This window comes from Telmatherina bonti (genome assembly GCF_933228915.1).
Source record: "Telmatherina bonti genome assembly, chromosome: 13".
Classification (NCBI taxonomy): domain Eukaryota; kingdom Metazoa; phylum Chordata; class Actinopteri; order Atheriniformes; family Telmatherinidae; genus Telmatherina; species Telmatherina bonti.
In genome coordinates, this window is record NC_136611.1 from 17,493,635 (window position 1) to 17,499,629 (window position 5,995).

The following is a 5,995-nucleotide window of genomic DNA, read 5'->3' on the forward strand; positions in this document are numbered from 1 at the left end:
CAACTCTGACATTACTGTTGTCTCTTAAGTTTTTCCACAAATTGACTGGACATGTGTAAAGACACAGCAAAGCAGGACTGATAAAATCTTTGGTCTTGATGAATTACCTGAAGGAACATCAACTGGTTTATTATGTCTCTAAACCACAAACAGTATATTATCAGGCCTCAGCTTATTTTGTTTAAATAAATAAATGAATCACAGCTTACTTTAAAAAAACACTGGTTAAATATGCCATTTACTAATCTCACTTTCCTGTTATTTCTGTCAGTGAGGGCTGACACTCTGCTTAGCTAGATGTTTGCACCTGACAAATATGAGACATAACTTAAAAGACATGGAAAATGGAAGAAAAGCAGTTTTACCATTTGTAAAGTCTTGTTTACCTTTTGTATGACCATGTGAGAAATAAATAAATAAATAAGAGATAAGAACCATTATGCCCGCCTGCAGTGTAAAGTTCAATTATGTTATGAAAATGAGTTTGAAATCTCTGATGTACAAACTGCAAAACACACAAAAAACTTATTTTGACTAAAAAAAATGACATAATCTTGTTAAAATGTCCCAATATCAATGCTTCTCTTTCTTCTTCTTCTCTATAAAAACCAAGAACATGTTCCTGAATTTGTACGCGTAATTATAGTGTCAGATTTCCTCATTGAACTTGCACAGGTTGCACATTGTCCTAGAATGAGCTTCAAATCAAGTCACAACATCACAAGTCTTGTTTGTGCGTGCATGCCCTGAATTAAGATTTAAAGTAAAAAGGTTTTATTTGATACATTTGAGCATAAGAAAACAATAAAGACTAAATATGTACTTCATGAGCTTGGCTCAAGGACATGTCAGCTGAAATAGCAACACAAATAACATAAAATAAATAAACTTCAGCTTGTTTTTGTCTTCACTGGCAACACTTCATGTTGACAGTACAGATTAGAGTATTTGTCTCCTGCATGTGCTTTCAGCTGATCTTGACAAATATTGAAAAGGGAACTGAGCTCCTCTAGTCACATTCAGATCTACATCAGCTGAATAACTTTGCCCTCTAACCACTTTTATAAAAATTTTAAATCCCTTTCACTTCTTTAGGCAGAGCCTCGGCCTAAATTTTGCATAAGAAGACTGGATTTGGCACAGCAGGACTTGAATTCTACTCACCAGTAACCCCACCACCACCACCCTGAGTCCAAATTCAGAGAAAGTGGGACGCAGGCAGGATGGTATTCAAATGATGTCCTTGGTTGTCCATTAAAAACAGAAGAGTCAAAACAAAACAAAAAGGCTCCAGGGGACCCTCACGCAAATCATCTGCTGTTGACACACACACCACCTCATGACCATGAATACACTCTTTAACACCCTTTCCTGACAGACATAGACAAGCACAACCACACACACACACACGCACAGACACTAACCAACTAACCAAATGTGCATATACACACATTCAAATAGCATACAGCCCAAAAAACACAAATGTTTGCATATAAGATCACACACAGACACATACACACACACACACAGAAAGACTCACAGACACACCATTCAAAGCTCTTCTTGTGTTAAGTAGGATGACAGTGGGATCACTTCATTTGTCGTCCCACACAAAGCTGCTTGTTCAGTCATTATCTGGGAGAGCCTCTTCTCTCCTCTACAGGCAGGATGACCAGGACGCAGCTACAACAGCCACTTTTCCCTCCCCACTCCTCTCTCCACCCCAACCCCCTCCTCTGCCATAAACAAAGAGACACCATTTGTTTTAGCCACGAAAATCAGAAAGAAATTGGACATTTGCAAACCAAATGAGGCTTATATGGCAGGTTCTTGTACCCCATCCAAAGCAGAGGCTAATTGTGTGCTTGGCCACTCTAAACAAATGAATGGGACAGGGGTGAGGGAGGGAGGGAGAGAGAGGCTTCTGAAGTGAATGAGGGGATGGGCATGATAAGGAAATCAGGAAGCCTGTGAGATCATGTGGCTTGGTTCCCTGTCGCTGTCTGATCACTGAAGTGAAACACAAAGTAGTCAAGCTGAGTATTTTGAACCAGTTCAGAAACACAAGATACACAAATCTTGTGTCTGATTACATTCCAAACATGTATACTATATAGCATGTGCTATACTGTATAGCACATGGCCTGAAGACATTCATATATGGAGACTCCCAGGTCATTTTTCTTTAAATCCAATCATCTTGTGTTCTGCTCACAGTGTAGGTGTATTAAAAATGACAAACACAGTAGGCCCACAATTGAGGAGAAGATTATTTAGCATCTTTTCTTGTTTTTTTTGCCCTTAGAGAACTGAAAAAGCACTGACCCAGAAATGGCAATAAATACCTCCTTTTAATAGGAACCTCTGGAGATTTTAATGTATCATGTAGCCATTGTCTGTTTCTGCAGCACTGTCCAACTATTCCTCTCTCGGGAGAACTTCTTTGACAACAGGTTAGTTTTAAGTTTCTATTACATCCAAATGGCTCAAATCAACAGTACCATCCCATCCCAGCTTTTTTTTCTCACGAGAAAGTCTAAAATCAGTATTATTCTAAACATAAAAGCTAACAAAATACACAAAAAACACACAATTTTGCAAACAAAAAGAAGGAAATGTGGGAATTAGAAGCAGCAGTAGGACACAAAGAAGTGCAGAAAGATGTTTGGAGCAATTCTGGAAACCTCAGGTAATGTCGGGAAACAGTTAAGGAAAATTAGTTTTCATTCAATTATGCATTTTGATAAATGATAAGTGGATATGTGTATTTTATGGTATTGTGGATAAGAAGCCTGCCTTGATTTTCCACAGCATAGAAACTAACAATACAGTGGAAATGTGATTAAAAGGAAACATCCACATGCCGCATGTTGTAGTTCAATGTGTGGAAAGTCTAAAGGTGAAAGTTGTTTCCAAAAAGGAACCATTCTCATGTGTGGTTATGAATGACTCTAAAACCATTTAGCAATAACATTTTGAGTTGTTTTTAAGCTTATTCTATTTTTTTCTAAAAAAAATAATGCCATGGACACGTCTGGAAAACTTCAAATTCTAATTATTCATTTCTTGGGTTTGTTTGCATGTTTAACAACATCTGATGTCTTAAATTGGTTTATTATTCTCATATATTCATTTTTAAAAAGGGAAACATATCACCTGAATTATTGTGACTAAAATTAAAAAAAGGAAATGTGTTATCTTAAAAGAAAAGGTGCTCATTCCAATTACACAGTGCAGGATTTAAAATTTTGACCAGCTGTAAATCCAACGGAAAGCTTAACACTGTAATTGGCTTACATTATGAGGTAATCTGATTGTTCAGCTCAAATACCATCAGTATGGGTGAGAGAGGGGAAGGTCAAGACAAAAGTCAAATACTTGTTGAAGATGAAATGGGATAAAACACACATAGAACCAAATGAATAATTTCCTATTATACCCTACCAGTGCCACCCACTGAACAGCACCTGTGTATGTGAGTTTGTGTGTGACTGATCTGGGACAAAAAGGTGGTCGTTAGTCACAGTCAGGAGTCTCTCATATGGACTGGATCAGCTGTTGCAGATGTCAGAGGTTGCAGGGTCAGAGGTTGAGTCTTATAAGCCAATCACAGGTCGGCATGGGGCTCAGGGGCTTTCCATGTGAAGTGAGGAGTGCTTAGATGGGATAAATAGAGCAGCCTGCCTTAAAACTCAGTTTCAGCCACCTCACCAATCATGACGTGGCCACTTTATTACATCTGCTGTTAGTTAGACACCCAATTTAGAAGCTAGACTGGTTTGTTAGACATCACTAGTCAACAAAATACAATAATTCAGGTCCAAGATGAGAGCAAGTTACTCATCTGTCATGATGCTGGACATAGCTGTGACATGTACATGCTTCTGGTGAAACCTCTGGTGTTAAGAAGTATAGATGTGCTCAGCTCAGATTAGATAAATAGGAATTGATAGGTTTTTATATAAGAGAGTGTTTGGGCTTTCCAGCTGATAAGACCTGTAGTCAAAAACACCACTAAGTCATCTACATTGTTGTATTGTACTGAAATCTTAAAGTTAGCCAAAAAATAAATAAATAAAAAAATAAAATAAAAATCACATAAATAATAGAGTCAGTGCAATTATGTGGTCAAACTTCATCCAGTAGACAGGATAACATGACAATGGGAAAAAATTGTTCAGCTAGGACAATATTTGGATGGTAGCTCTCCTGAAAGCTACATTGTTTAAAATATTGTAGTTGAGCATTGTAAACATTTTCCTTCATCTTATAAGCACTTAAATGATTGGGAGGGCCACTTTCTATTTATTATTAATATAACTTATTTTGTATGTTGTCCTTGAGTGTCCTAAAAGACTCCAATAAATAAAAATAAAATTATTATTATTATTATTATTATTATTATTATTATTATTATTATTATTATTATTATTATTATTACAGCAGCATAGTGCTTCAAACAAAATACAACCTACACACAGGCTGTTTTCATGTTGCATTTACCCCTGACCAGCAATCTGTGCTCAACTGTCATTTTTCCTTTCTTTGGATAAGGATTGCAAGACTAGACTGGGTTATGGAGTGTACCTCATACCAGAATCTCACAACATCTTAATAAATTATATTTGTCCCTGAATTTATGTTCTTTTTATATGCAGGAAAACCAAGCCATCCAACCTGTACACTAACTTTACAACACTAATGTTGATATAAGATTCTTGTTAAAAAGTCGAGAACCCTTGATTGTCTAAAAAAATGTGATATAAAATGAGAACAAATGAATGTTGGTGTTTAATATAATTACACACACAGAGAAAAGCAAAGAGATTTGAAGTGATTTGCAGTGACACTTGTTAAAAAAGGAGAGAAATATTTATTTTCTATTCGTGCATGCATGTGTGTGAGCGTTGATTCGCTTTTGAATATTATACCTTGTGCGTGTTCATGAGTACGTGTACGTGTGTTGTGCACGCGAACATCTTCAGCAATTCGCCTGCTTGAGCCCACGTTACTTTGATTGACAGGCGTGAGTAGGGCTCGCCCACCATACTGCCCGCCCTGCGCGCTTCCGAAATGGCAGCTTCTTGCAATGCGCTGATTGGCTAGAAGTCGCGTAGCTCAGCGAGGTCAACTGACTAGAGAACGTCTATTCAACAGCTATTGGCCAGTTGTGGCAGTCACGTCGTCGTACCCACGTGGAACAGCAACTGTGATTGGTCAGGAGTCGTTTTGAGGGCTGGCCGAGAGTTTCGGTTAGACTAGGAGCGTGAAACCGCGTGAGAAAGTTGCCAGAGAGGTAAAGCAGAGCAAGACAGCGGAGCATTTGCTTCTCTGTGGGAGTTTTTGTTATCAAACCTGACAGCACATTTCATCCCTTTTTTGTGAAATCTATTTTGGACTCAGGTTTCCAAACAAACTCAACGTGGAGATAAATACATCTTTTTATTTTTTATTGACTGTTCCAACCGACAACTCACGATCGCGGCGAGTCAAGTGGGAACTCTTCACTGTAATTAACGTTTGTGGATTTGTTTCTTAGGCTCTAACTGAGAGCTGACAGTTTGACTGAGTTGAAGGTTTACGGATCGTGTTATTTTTATTTGCATTTTTGTGAGTTTGCTCGGCTTTCTACTCGGAATATATTAAACCGCATTCAAAACAGACGCTGGAGAGGCTTCAGTCCTCATATCGCACCTGGTTGTTGCTCTTCTTCCCCTTCAGCTGCTTCCAGCTAATGAGCCATTTGCCGTGCTTTTCCGGTTGATTTACGTTCGCGGTGCCGCAGGAGTGCACGAGAGGCGATCACGTTAAATCACGTTAAACAGTCCGTGAACCCAGACTAAGCAGTGGAGAGGTTGGTTTCCGTGAAGAACAAGAAATACGCGGATGGATTCGTACTCGTGAACAAGAGCTTCACGCATCTTTGCATGTGCTCCACTTGATTCCTCGTTAGCGGGGTTTAAAGACACGGTTGCTCCCACACTCGGAGATAACA